This window comes from Tachypleus tridentatus, chromosome 7, assembly GCF_004210375.1.
Source record: "Tachypleus tridentatus isolate NWPU-2018 chromosome 7, ASM421037v1, whole genome shotgun sequence".
Classification (NCBI taxonomy): Eukaryota; Metazoa; Arthropoda; class Merostomata; order Xiphosura; family Limulidae; genus Tachypleus; species Tachypleus tridentatus.
The window spans coordinates 135862765-135877858 of NC_134831.1; the positions used below are offsets into that span (position 1 = coordinate 135862765).

A 15094-nucleotide genomic window follows, 5' to 3' on the forward strand; every position below is an offset into this window, starting at 1 on the left:
GATTACTGTCTGCTCATTACGAGTTTATTGACAAGAGTGCAAAGGGACCGTGAGGATAGGTGGTGCCATGAAACCCTATAAGTGTAGTGAGTGTTGGTATAATAAGTTTAAGGACGAAGTGTGAGGTCACCTAGCCTAAAGTCAAGTATATAAAATATATCATGAAACTAAAAATTACGGTTCAATTTTAATGTTAAATTGTTTCTGAATCAAGCTATTTTTATATTGCCAATAACGTTTTTAATAAACAAACAAATTCGATCTTCAATCAACAGAGATTCTAAGAAATCAACAACTATCTTTCCAGCTTTGTTGTCTACGCAGTTCATTTTATACTTCTAGTACGTATACTAACAACAACATTAAATTAAACTTTTGCTACTAAGCATCGTTGAAACGAAGTGTCACCAAAACACATTTGCTTTTCTATACATTAAAAGTTGTTAATCCAATTGATTTTTACCAATATTTATTCCACGAATAAGCCACAAATTCATTTCTTTAATGATCTTAATTTTGAATGATTCACAATGGAACTTATCAACGTTGAACTGCCTCGACTGAACTTTTTTGCCTCTTTGTTGGTCTAGCTTGATTTCGTAAAATTTATTTCACTTAGATATAAGATGTGAGGTTAGGATATACTACGGGTTTATAAGCTAGTGGCTTGATATTTATTAGAAATATTCTTTGCGTACATTTATTTGCCACTGAGAATTTTTAACAATCAGTTGATAGACCATAATGAAACAATTAAACGATCTCGTTTATGTGCAAGAATTGGTTTATTCTGAGAATGAACAATCAGTATAAATAAAAAAAAAACAGTTGTTCTTCCCACTTTTCTCCAGTCATATTATACCACTTAGTGATGTCGAGAAAATCCACTTGTAGAGAAATTTATATGCAAAAACAGCTCGTTTGGGTTGAGAAAATATTTTACATAGAAGAGCGAACAACGTTTCGACCTTTTTCGGTCATCGTCAGGTTCACAAAGAAAAATTAAACCAGAAATATAACCCAAATATAGTTGCATACAAAACTGAAAAAGTTTCATAATGAAAATCTTCTTTCGTAAGTTAAAGACATTCAGAAAAAAAAAAAAAACCCACAAAGTATGATACAAGTTTTTCAATACTCAGGAACCTATGAATCTTCATACATATAAACTTTTAATTCATAAAGAATTGCACAATTTCAGATTAAATGAACAATGCACAGGAAACGCATCCTGTTAGACCAAACAGGAAGTTTTATTCACACTAGTACTCCAAACAAATAATGATGCAGAAAAATATCGTTGAACAGGAACCACGAGGAACCCTTATCTAAAAATTCGTTCCAGAACGATCGAAAAAAAAAGAATACACCAATAATATTAACTACCGTAAAATTAACTGGTCATGCGCAAAGCATATTTATGGCTTCAAATTAAGTACGTAACCCACAAAACTACCACATTGCACTGTCCTACAACATCAACGTTTACTATTAACTGGAATTATATGGGTAAATCTGATCGAAATATTTATAATATAAGAAGCTAGTTATTAACTACATCCTACCCGTCACTTTTATTTCTTCACAAATAAACGTAATTACGAAATTGCATCAATGACAAAGTTCCCTGCGTCAGGTGAATTTACAGCTTCTGTATTCCTGGTCGTGATATTTGTTTTGTTTGTTTTTTTGGAATTTCGCACAAAGCTACTCGAGGGCTATCTGTGCTAGCCGTCCCTAATTTAGCAGTGTAAGACTAGAAGGAAGGCAGCTAGTCATCACCACCCACCAACAACTCTTGGGCTACTCTTTTACCAACGAATAGTGGGATTGACCGTCACATTATACGCCCCCACGGCTGGGAGGGAGAGCATGTTTAGCGTGACGCGGGCGCGAACCCGCGACCCTCGGATTACGAGTCGCGCGCCTTACGCGCTTGGCCATGCCAGGCCCTTGGTCGTGATATAATACGTTGTTTTTCAAGCGGTTGAACAGCAGTTTTTCTTATAATAACGTCGTTTTTCAAGCGGTTGAACAGCAGTTTTTCTTATAATAACGTTGTTTTTCAAGCGGTTGAACAGTAGTTTTTCTTATAATACGTTGTTTTTCAACAGTAGTTTTTCTTTGACATTTTGTAAATAACACCCCCCCCAATTAATTTCTCGAATGCGTTGAGTTTTTCAAATATTACACCAATCTCTAGATATAAATTTGTCTGTTTTTGAATTTCGCGCAAAGCTACACGAGTGTTATCTGCGCTCGCTGTCCCTAATTTAGCAGTGCAAGACTAGAGGGACGACAGCTAGTCATCACCACCCACCGCCAACTCGTGGGCTACTCTTTTACCAACGAATAGTGGGATTGTACGTAACATTATAACGCCCCCACGGTTGAAAGGGCGAGCATGTTTGGTGCGACCGGGATTCGAACCCGCGACCCTCAGATTACGAGTCGTGCGCCCTAGCTGTTAAGGAAGCACAAACTGTGTAAGGTACATCGTTAAATAATGTTCCCTTCCTTATTTCGTACGTTATTAAATCCATAATGACCTCATTATATTCTAATTGCATACAAAGCTTTATAGTAGGTAATCACTGACTTAAAGTGATTAAGTGCCTATGTTTTTAAAATTCAAATTTATGTGGAAATGTGCCCAGTCTCGGTATCAAAACTTTAAAATAAAGTACATAATAATATTTAGACGTTTTCTGGTCATCTCCAGGTTAATTTGTACTTTATTTTAATTAAAGTTTTAATACCCATACCAACCGTCTTGAGAATACGTCAGACAATTTCGTGTTACCATACCAAAACTTACGATATTCGAACCAGCCAACTGTGGGTGATGGTCGTTAACACGCACACAAAACATCATATCTACAGCAAGAAGGTTTCGCTCATAAAGGTACTTGCAAGCTTAAGTACCATTGCAGTGATGTATTAAGTATCCGTAAAACGTATCATATTTGTTTTCCCCAGTTCTATAAAAAATATCTACATGTGTGTGTATGTACTAGACCTATCAATTATTACAGGAAGATTTCTTTATGGTGCCAAAATTTGGTGTTCCAATTATGTCATCTTACGTTTCTAAGTTTGTTCCCTTTTCTAATGTTCTTTTACCGACTTGAGTGTCTGACTTAAGGTGATGTCTAACCGTTATTGTGAGAGTTAAATGTCTTTCACGAGTTAACTTGGATCCACACTTTAAAACCGCCATTGTTTGTAGCTGTTACGCAAAGTTATTGACTACGACATTTAAGGTTGATATCTAAGATTAACACAAAAGCCATAAAACAAGAGCTAATGGGTTCATAAATGGTCTCTCGGATTAGAGCTAACACATATCGTCATGTACATTATAAGGTCACTTACGTTTATTATAATATTAGCATAGATTTACACATGAACACGAACGTGCTTTTCAAAGTTGATGGAATATTTTCGAGATCAAAGGAACACAGTAAGTAGGCTTAGTATTAAGTCATTACCTGCAATTTCAAGAGAAACCTTGTTTGTTTGTTTGTTTTGGAATTTCGCACAAAGCTACTCGAGGGCTATCTGTGCTAGCCATCCCTAATTTAGCAGTGTAAGACTAGAGGGAAGGCAGCTAGTCATCACCACCCACCGCCAACTCTTGGTTACTCTTTTACCAACGAATAGTGGGATTGACCGTGATATTATAACGCCTCCACAGCTGACAGTGCGAGCATGCCTGGCGCGATAGGGATGCGAACCCGCGACCCTCAGATTACGAGTCGCATGCCTCAACATGCTTGGCCATGCCAGGCCTCAAGAGAAACCTCTGAGAAATGTTTACAAAACAGCACAGGTTACACTTTCATGCCAAAATGTTCAAGTATAATTCTGTCTACGGTCTACCATTATATTAAACATTCTCCTGTACAGAAGCCGTACTTGTGTGGAACATTTTCACAAAGCCTTTTGTTGTTTTCTAATGCTTGTCTTCTCTCTCTCTTCAAGTGAGCAAGCTGTAATTAGTTTGACCTGTTTGTTTGTTTTTTGAATTTCGCTCAAAGCCACACGAGGGCCATCTGCGCTAGCCGTCCCCCAATTTATCAGTGTAAGATTAGAGGGAAGACAGCTAGTCATTATCACCCACCGCAAACTCTCTTAGGTTACTCTTTTACCAACGGACAATATGATTGACCGTCACATTATAACGTCCCCAAGGCTGAAATGGGGATTCGAACCCGCGACCCTCAGATTACGAGTCGATCGCATTAACCACCTGGCCATGCCGGGCTTAGTTTGATCTGCGACTGTTCCTTGCACATCTACAACTAGTTACAACATTTAAGTTTTTTTCGTGTCTTTAAGAAAGACTTCAGTCGGAAATAACAATAAAAAACTAATAGCAAGTACAGCGATTTCACGCGTTCACTGTTCACCTGAGTACCGCATATCAACTTTTGTGTTTGGACAAACAATTCGGTTAATGTCGCAACGATTTTTTTTTGTTCTGGCGGAAAAGAAAAAAGAAACCCAAGCATAAGACTAACAAATTACCAAATAATAATAAGATATATATATATATATATATATAAAAGTGGAAAACAAATGTCCTTGAAAAATTACACGCTCTGATCACTTCAGTTAGGTCAATATTATTCGTTCTTTTATAACGTGAACAATCAGAGCTTCGGTAAAGTGAACAGGTCACACCTTCCTCTGGAACATATCACATGCGCGACCTCAAAGTCTGCCACTAATTCCAAATGCACGTGAATAATCTACTTTTATTAAAACTTTCATAACTAAACTTACGATTATCTTCCTGTAGATTGGAACACAAAAGTAAGTGACGGTCAAACACAGTCCTAATTACACTTAGAAATGTATAAACAAAACCTGAACTATAGGACTGCAGTAACACAAAACGATTAACTATTTATAATTTATAATCCTACGTAAACAACAGCAGTGTTTCCTATAGCGTCAAGTTGCTTGTTTATTTATAAATGAAACGGCGGGTAATTATCATGTCAGGTAATAACAAACTAATTTTGTTTTAAATCTGCGTTGATTAAAACAAAAGCTGAAAATGGTTCCTCGTCAGTGATCTTTATGCACGTTCGGGTTTGTAAAATATACTCTTCAAAAAAAGAAACGCAAAAGGGATATTTTTGTTAGTTTAAAGAGAAATATATGTAATAACGTTACAAGCCCAGAGTATGTGATGTTACACGTGTTAAGGCACTGATTGTCAGACCAAAATGACAATAAAAGTTGTGCACTTTGAAAACGGAGGAAAACATCGGATTTTTCGCCAAAACGCATTCGTGTCCAATAAATTTGTTTGAGAGATTAGCACGTTATGCAAGTGCAACATGTGCAAAATCCCTATAAAAGTGACGGGTTTTCGGTTTCCATAGCTCAGTGTTAACCCACCGACACGCAATACAGTTACGCCAAGACTGACTGAAGCACAACGCCATTGGTCGCTTGGAAGCAGGCGAATCTCGATCAGATGTTGCCTGAGCTGTGAATGTCCACCCAAGCACCATCACAAGGCGAAAGAATTGTCACCAACAACATGGATCAACTCGTGACCGTCCACGATCTGGCAGACCTCGAGTGACCACGCCCGCACAAAGATCGCTACATCCGGTTACGTCACCTTCGGGATAGGACCACCACTGCGACGTCTACTGGCTCAACCGTACCAGGGCTGCGTAGGATTTCCGATCAGACCGTATGCAACCGTCGACGAGATTCTTAGGCCCCATGTGCAACCCATCATGGTGAACGTCAACGACGTTTTTCAACATGACAACGCCCGTCCTCACACAGCACGACTCACCACTGTCTTCTTGAGACACCACAACATCAACGTTCTTCCCTGGCCCTCCAGATCACCAGATTTAAACCCCATCGAGCATCTTTGGGACGAGTTGGACCAACGTCTGCGACGGCAACAACCTCAACCGCAGACTCTACCTCAGCTTGCAGCAGCTTTGCAAGCTGAGTGGACAGCCATTCCACAGGATGTGATTCGTGATCTCATCGCTTCCATGAGCAGGAGATGCCAAGCAGTTATTGATGCTCACGGGCGGCATACTCGTTATTGACGTTGAGTGACGTTAAACTTCAACTAGTGAGCGTGGACTTCGCCTTTGCAGACTTTGGATGTTCAGCAGTGAATGTACAAAGTTTCACACATGTCATACAGAACTACCCGGAATAAACTTGTTAACAATATGTCTCAAATTTTGCCTTTTGCGTTTCTTCTTTTGAAGAGTATATCACTGCATGTAACGACAACTGCTAAAAATAATGTAAAAACATATTCATCAAACTTTTAACAAAGAAGCTAAACCTTCTTATGTATTACCCACTTTGTATTTAAGATCCGTTTCTCCGTTTGTTGTTGTTATTTTAGCGGCTGAGGAATCAAAATAGCAAATAACATATAACAAACAAGTCGATTCCTCTCAAACAATTCTGACAACTTGAACAAATTAATGTTGCTTTCCTTGTTGTTGTTCGTTTCAGCTTACAGTTATACAACGGGATGTCTGCACTTCGCCACTGCGGGGAATCAAACATTGAATTTTGGCGTTCGTAATCTTCACGCTGACACACACGGGTACTTGTTCATGTTGTTAAAGTTCCTACAGTTTTGTTTTGCTAACTACAGAACAGTATTCACGATGTCTCTCAAATTCCAAGTGGGAATCGAATATTATCTATCAAGTATTAACTATCGAAGTTTCCTTAGAAATTATATGCGGGTTGGATAAAAAATAGCAGAAAATGAATGAAGAGCAACAAACATTTGTATTTGTTAACTCACGATAAACTAAAACTTCAATAAAGGGCGACTATATAGAGAGCAAGAAAATCTATTAGTAGGACGACAATGTGCAATTTTAGTTGACACAAAACAAAGATGAAGTTTAATCTACAGAAACTTGTAAGATATTGGAAAACCAGTAGGTGTACAAACTGTTATAGAAACAAATTAATTGCTGATGCTTTGTTTTTGATATTCCTTTTAATTTGTCCATCGCAGCTCGAAATCAGGGATGTGTAAAAACCACTTCCGACTTCCCCTTAGTCACTGCCCAGTGAGCTTTTCGGTCCATAACCAGAATTCATCAGTTGCACTAAACAATGAGGGGGGGGGGGAATGGCCAAGTGTGTTAAGGCATTCGGCTCGTAATTCGAGGGTCGCGGGTTCGAATCCCGGTCGCACCAAACATGCTCGCCCTTTCAGCCTTGGGGCGTTATAATGTGACGGTCAATCTCACTATTCGTTGGTAAAAGAGTAGCCCAAGAGTTGGCGGTGGATGGTGATGACTAGCTGCCTTCCCTCTAGTTTTACACTGCTAAATTAGGGACGGCTAGCGCAGATAGCCCTCGAGTAGCTTTGCGCGAAATTCAAAAACAAACAAACAATGAGGGTCAGAAGATTCTAAGAAACGCTATTTGTACATGCAATTTAATAACCTAAAGATAACATTCGCCTTCGTAATCACTTTTGTATCTACTTAATAAAATCCCATTGTGATACAAATGCCATTTTGTTATTCAAAATCCCCATGGTAAAACCTGCAGCAGCAAACCCAAAGGACCACCACTGGGGGGCGCCATTAAACAAGTATATGTACCTTAAGGCACGTCTGGGATTTATCATACATGTTCTTATGAGAAAAAAACAACACATTTTTCTTAATACTTACTTGTAATGTCACATGCGTGACTGTCAGTTCTCGTATTTCCTGTTTATGGTCATGCAAAGGTCATTGTTCGTGTCGTCAGCACACGCTAATATGAAACAATATAATACCGTCCACACTCCCAAAAACGTTTACTGAAAGAGATTTCTGGTAAATAAAATAACCAGAGGGCTACAGGACAACGTATATACATACACACACCTTATTTTCACTATTTATTTATCTTTATTTTTATCTTTTTATGTTTATCTTTTTTTCTTATTTTTATTTTAACTTGGGCGAGCAGTCACCTTCCCACAACCGTCTGCAGGCAGTGAAGGGTGATATAGATGCGAGATGTTGTGGGCTTGAGCACCCATATCTCGTTTTTCTAATTTTCTTATGTGAGACTAGCGAATTGGAGGTTAAGACTGATAGACGATGTATCCCCAATGTGGGTCCTACTTCCGCAGTCACCTCCAAAACCTAGGATACATTTTATAATCCCACGTTGTAGCTTGTACCATAAGATCCTTTTAAAAAAAAATATGTAGCGTATTTCGTTTCATATTAATGTGTTTTGTTTATAGCTTAAAAATTTGTGGTTATAATATATATATAACTTTAGCGAACTTAAATAATTACATCCAAAAGAAGCTTAATGAATAAACAAAATCATGAGGAAGGACTGCATTAAACACAGCAAACCCCACCTCTGATTAATTATATTATAACCATAAATTTGTAAGCCATAAACAAAAAGCACATTAACACGAATCAAAATATGCAACGTATTTTGTTTCTTGTTAATGTGTTTTCTGTTTATGGCTTAAAACTTATGGTTGTATATATATATCGAAGTAAAGACACTGTTCATTCCTAAGATGGTATCTGATTTTATGTTTTCTATAAATATGTTTCTTTAAAAACTGGACATCAGCCAACATACAGTCGTGTTATGTAACTTAATAGTAAAGTCTATCAGATCTCTTTAACTGCAGCCTTCTTAACATCCCTTGGTAAACCACGCAGAAACCGTCAATTGATCTTTGACGAACACTCAACTTTGTTTACCAAAATTCACAAGTGCCAGATAGTACGTTCATTAACAGTTTAGGGTACCTTTTACATTTATTAAGAAATCAGAACGACATACGTGACTTTCTACATAACTAACTCGCCTGCTCATTTTCAGGAAACATAAACGTATTTTCACAAAATAAAAATCGTCAAACGTTATTTGATAAATATCTTCCGCCTGTAGACGACCTACGATTATTTCATTTGCCTCAACTTTTGTTCGATGAACGCACTAAATGTTAATATATTGATGCATATTAGAATGTGTTTATGAGAAACTTGGTATGTGTATGTTTTTTGCATGGGAATAAACCCAAAATACAGAAACCGACAATCACATATGATATCACAGTTAAACATAAAAAGAAAAATCAGTGCATCACTGACTATATAGACTTTCCAGTATATAACACGTACGCTTTAGTTTATTACGTTTGCTGATATATCAAGATGCGATTTGATTTCTTTTGGTTAACGTAATTCCATTTTTATTTCAGTAAAAATTAGCGTTCCAACCACTGCTGTGTATTAGATTCCAGCCGCCATGGCGAGTCCTGATATGAAGCGAAAGGCCTCATCGGTACTGGATATAGCAGATATAATGTTTGTCTGTTTCTTTCGAATTAAGCACAAAGCTACACAATGGGCTATCTGTGCTCTGCACACCACAGGTTTCTAGAAGTGTGAGTCCGCAGATGTACCGTTGTGCTACTGGGCGGCCAGATACAATGTGGTTGACATTGTTATGTACGTTTCTGATCTATTTTTGTTTTACCTTCACTTATAAGCTATTACAATATATACACAAGGTTACTTAAATTGTAACATTTGCTAAAGAGCGCACAAATCATTTGCTACTTACGATAGGACACAACTAAATAAACGCTGAATTGCACTAAATTCAGTTACCACAGGAACATAGAACATTTTGTGTTTCTTATAAGGCACAAAGCCACACCACGAACTATCTGTGCTGTACTCACCACGAATATTGAAATTTATCGCTGAGCTACTGCGAAAAAAGTACAGATAGAACACGACTATTAAAGTATTGAATTGCATTTCATAAACTTACCACAGGGAGACAGACCACAACTACGCTGGACCTCGAGCTGCACTTAATTCAGTTGTCACAGAAAGGTAGGACACAACTAAACAGACACCGAGTTGTACTTAAGTCAGCGACCACAGGAGGATAAATCTCCTAATCTGGTTGAGATATTACAACCGGGAGTATCACTAATGACAACCAATCAACGAAACACTGCATTATAATATTTACAAGAAATATAATAGAAGTCCTTTCAGTTCACTATAGTGGTTGATTTTAGTTTCACTTTAAGTACATGGTTTGCTCTAATTGAAAGTTCGTATTAATTGATTAATAAAAGGAGAAATATTAAACTTGTTATTAGTCAGAATGCTTCGCAAAATTACCAAGAAGAGTTTTTCTTCGATAGATTTTTTTGTAAAGTTATTTTAATCTGTGTGAAATCAGAATTTTTAACATCAATTAAATCTTACACCTCTGAGGGGTGGAAAGCCAGTTCATAGACCTCTAGTTATCAGGCATCTCTAATATTCAACTACTGACCCTAAGGAAAGCAGGCAGCTTTTACAACGTGAGCTGAAACCGCGAAGCATGTTTATTGGCATCACGTCTCGAACCTCCGACCCTTAGTATCGGTACCAAGTTACGGGACTGGTACGTTTAATTCTGTAGATCAGTGTTTGTTTTGTCAACACTTCACAATTTCATTCACCCTTATAAGTTGTTCACAGTAGCTCACTCACTCCAGTTCGAAAGATGACGAAAAGGTTCTGAACTAAAATGTAGATATCTATATTATGACTTAAATATATATCAAACTAAAACTAATACAACATAAAATAAACAAAACTCTGGGGTGCACCATTCACTCAGCTGAGAAGCACTGCTGTAGACGATAAACGCGTTGCGAGTACATCGTTTATACAAACAAGCCTGTGATTCACCTGAGGTAAATAAACATATTTTTGACAAACTGCCTTATTCTAATTCGTATATTGGAGATGGGTGGTGATTCAAAAACTCTATTAAGAGGACCGAGACTTGATACCTTCCTATTGTTCCTTTTTGAGAGATAAATTGGTGCAAATAATAAAAACTAAACAGGATTATCTTAATATTAAGAAACTTGACTGAAAAATATTCAATAAGCTATTTTTAATTTTTTTTAAAGGTTACAAGAAATCAACTTATAAAGTTACTAAGAAAAATAACAGCATTAAACTTATAGCGAACCGTAGCGGGAAAAGTAGAAACTAACGAAAACATGATGATGATAAAACAAATTTTGTAGTACGAATTTTAAATTACTAGGAAATTAGAACTGAACAGGAAGAATGTTCACGTACAACTACTGTTTTTATCACAAACGTTGTTGTTATGAAACTTATTTCCATTCTATGTAATGTGACGCTTAGAATCTCCCGTATCTCGATCGGCCCGGCATAGTTAGGTGAAGGTAGTCGACTCGTAATCTGAAGGTCGCGGGTTCGAATCCCCGTCACACCAAACATGCTCGCCCTTTCAGTCGTGGGGCGTTATAATATGACGGTCAATCCCACTATTCGTTGGTAAAAGAGTAGCCCAAGAGTTGGCGATGGGTGGTGATGATTAGTTGCCTTCACTCTAATCTTACACTCCTAAATTAGGGGCGGCTAGCGCAGATAACCCTCAAGTAGCTATGCGCAAAATTAAAAAACCAAAAACAAAAAACGCTCGATCAATCTACATCTACCTATAAATGTTTGTTTAATCGTCTCAGTGAGTCCATATATCACAAAATTACACTAAAATGTAAATATTTTTCAAATACGAGATTTTTTTAATTATGCAGCTATCTGGTATTTGAAATAATTGTGACTCTGGTTATCAGCTACATCCCTCAAAGTTGTCTTCAAAAACGTTATATGAATTCTTTATAATTTAAAATCTTTTAAATAACTGTGAAACACTTTTTTTTTAGTCAATTTTGAGGGATGTAGCTGATAACCAGAGTCACAATTATTTCAAATACCAGATGGCTGCATAATTAGTATTTAATTACTGTCAAATATTAAAGAAGCAAGCTTTTAAGGAAGTAGTTCCATTTTCATTTTGTTTATTGCCTATTCTTTTAGACTGACTCTCTTCGGTGACATCACGGAATAAATTAATCTTTCCTCCTATAGCACGTGACAAAAGATACATGTAATCTTCGATCAAATTCCCGGTTGGAAAGGAATGCGCGTAGATAAAAACCGCGCTCTTTCAAGAACTCCAGTTTAGCTAACAAATGTACTACCAATTTGTCATCCGTTCCCGCTTCTACGAATTTCTGTTAACTCAAATTATGGGCTGGGGTTTGATCGTGTTGATCGGGAATGTGGAGAGTCGGGTGATATTTACATCTCTTTCTCCCTGAAATTGTTGTTGGATCTGGTTTGTGATTAGGTCGTGTCATTTGTGCGCAACCTGGGAGGATAATGTACTTTTCAGACTTCGCCTCCCTCGTGCATTGTTGTTGTTGTTGTTTTGAATTAAGCACAAAGCTACACAATGAGCTATCTGTGCTCTGCCTACCACGGGTATCGAAACCAGGATTTTAGCGTTGTAAGTTCGCAGACATACTGCTGAGCCACTGGGGGCGTTTTTTATGCAACCTATAAAAATCTGTATTTCATATTTATGTAATTAGCTTACATAAAAATATAAAATGATTCTATATTCCATCTTTTCAGGGTTAAGTTAATTAATATTATAGTATAGCATTTAGTCCTAGTTTGCCCTCCAGTAGCTCAGCGATGTCTGCAGAGTTACACGCTAAAATCCGGGTTTCGATACCCGTGGTGGGCAGAGCACAGGTAGCCCATTGTGTAGCTTTGTGCTTAATTCAAAACAACAACAAGAAGTCCTAGTTTGTCATATCACTTCATTTAATCGTTTAAGATAAAACAACTAGCAAACAGTTCGATGAAAAGGTAAACACTTTATCCATCAAGCATGTTACCAAGTGCGCACTTGACACATAATAAACCTTTTTAAATACACATGATAATGTTATTGTCTAGCGCAGGTGAACTTTCTTAGTACACATATTAAGTGGTGGGAGATACCAAGTACAATCGCCATCACCACGTATAAATATCTATAGAAGTTGGTAAACCACTGTCACACACAGTTTTATCACGAAATAACGATTTAGGAGCCTGCCACAGATTGGTTATATATTTGCACATTTACACATTAAAATATTAGTATTTCAAATTTCAAAACTCCCTCGTCAATTTAAGTGTGTCGTAAAGCGCTATCTACTGAATAACTTTACAGATCAACATTATTTATCGCCTAAAGGCGAGGTCGATATATGCATCATTTCAGTGTTAGGCAGTATACCAGTCAGGCGCTTCCGAAAAAATAAAAGCTTTCCTCTTTTACGTTTTTGAAAACACCGGATGAGAAACCAGAAACTTTTTATCCTCTTTTATGTGCGACATACCGTACACAAGCTATACCGTATTTACGTATCAATGTAATTCTGGTTTATAAACTCCCAGAAGTTAAAATAAGTGAATAGCTTCTGAATATTAAACACAAAGTAACCACCCGACCAGTTTAAACACGACCTTTGATCATGTATAGAACAGCAGTAGGAGTTTCCTCAGTTCAGGTATATTGTCTGTTACTCTTATAATTCACCTATAGCTTTAGTGCAGCGTGTATTTGACTTTTTTTTTTTTCTTCACTAACGGAACGCTAACAATTGATCAATAGTGTCAAAACCTAACAGCAATGTATACATCGAAGCTCAAACTAGTTTTATCTTCGTATTTCTGCATGCGCTTCCAAGCGAAACGTTGGAATGTGAAAGTTATTTTGCGTTTAAATCAATAGCTGATCTCCACCGTATTTAATAACCGTCCTCTTTATTTCACTCACAGCACTTACAACGTTAAAAAACAAGTTCAGATACGTGTGATGAGCACGACGCAGTTAGCCCATTGTTTAGATGAGCACGACGCAGTTAGCCCATTGTTTAGCTTTGTGACGATAGACAACCTCATCGACGTTCTTCGCCAATATGGGATACATTCTCACAGACTCAGATTTCGGAAATTGCAAATATGACGTGTAACCGTGTGTCAGGTTTTATGGGAACTGCGATTCTTTACAACAGGTGTCTTCGACACCACACACGCACACACATTGAATTTATTTTTATAGATGTCTATCAGAAATTAATATTATCAATATTTTAAAGTACAATGAAAACAAAGTATATAAAGGTTTAGATCAAAAGCATACGCTTACTCACTTATCAGTATAAACATACATATTTTAAGAGTTAAATATTTTGCTGAGTAGTAAGTAGGTATAATGATGTCTTATTGTGCAGTTTTTCCAAACGTTAATGTCTTAACAGTTAACATATGATATATTACTGCAAGATTACTATATAACGTATATACTCGATACGATAGCAAAAAGGAAAACAAATGTAAGTTTAATTTGTTATGAATCATATAAAACTGCAGAAACTACATAAATAATCTATCTATAAAACAGCGCCCCCATTGACATGGCAGTAAGTCATTAGACTTATAATACTAGAAATCGAGTTTCAATATCCGTAGCGGGCACAGCACAGTTGTTGTTTTTTGAATTAAGCACAAAGCTATACAATGGGCTATCTGTTCTCTGCCCACCACGGGTATCGAAACCCGGATTTTAGCGTTGTAAGTCCTCAGACATACCGCTGAGCTACTGAGGGGGGCACAGCACAGATAATTATGTAGTTTCGTGCTTAACAATTAATACATTTTATTCTGGATTGGGTGTCTATTTATTTATGAATATACTGTGCATATGGCAGTAGTGATTTTAACAGGAATATAATTTTGTCTGGATTTTATCAGTTTATCTGCCATCAACAAGTGAACTTAAAATTAGTGACAGCAAAGCTATTTCGCTTCGACTGGTTAAAACATGTAAATCTGTTATACTACAATTGATAAACATCAATAAAAGGCGTAATTTGTTTACTTAAGAAAGATTAACTTTCAGTTCAAATTTTACTGTCCTTCAATTTCGTCTCGATTTAAGTTATTTAATTACGTATTTCAAGTTTATGACGTATTATCTTTAGCACATAAACATTTTTATTGTTAAAATAAACGATTATTTACAACAAAATTATTTAACGCTACTGACAAATCAAAACAGACCTAAAACAATTATATGAACTCCACGATTCTCTGGTCCATACGAGTCATCCTGCTGGTCACGTCCACCCTTCTCAAGTAATTTT

At 36.9% G+C, this 15094-nt stretch overlaps 1 protein-coding gene across 1 annotated transcript in view; it reads right to left on the reverse strand.

Moving 5' to 3' along the window:
• The window catches only part of LOC143256669 (glypican-5-like), a 119996-nt gene that overhangs the window by 14202 nt on the left and 90700 nt on the right, over positions 1-15094 (reverse strand). The window lies entirely within an intron of this gene.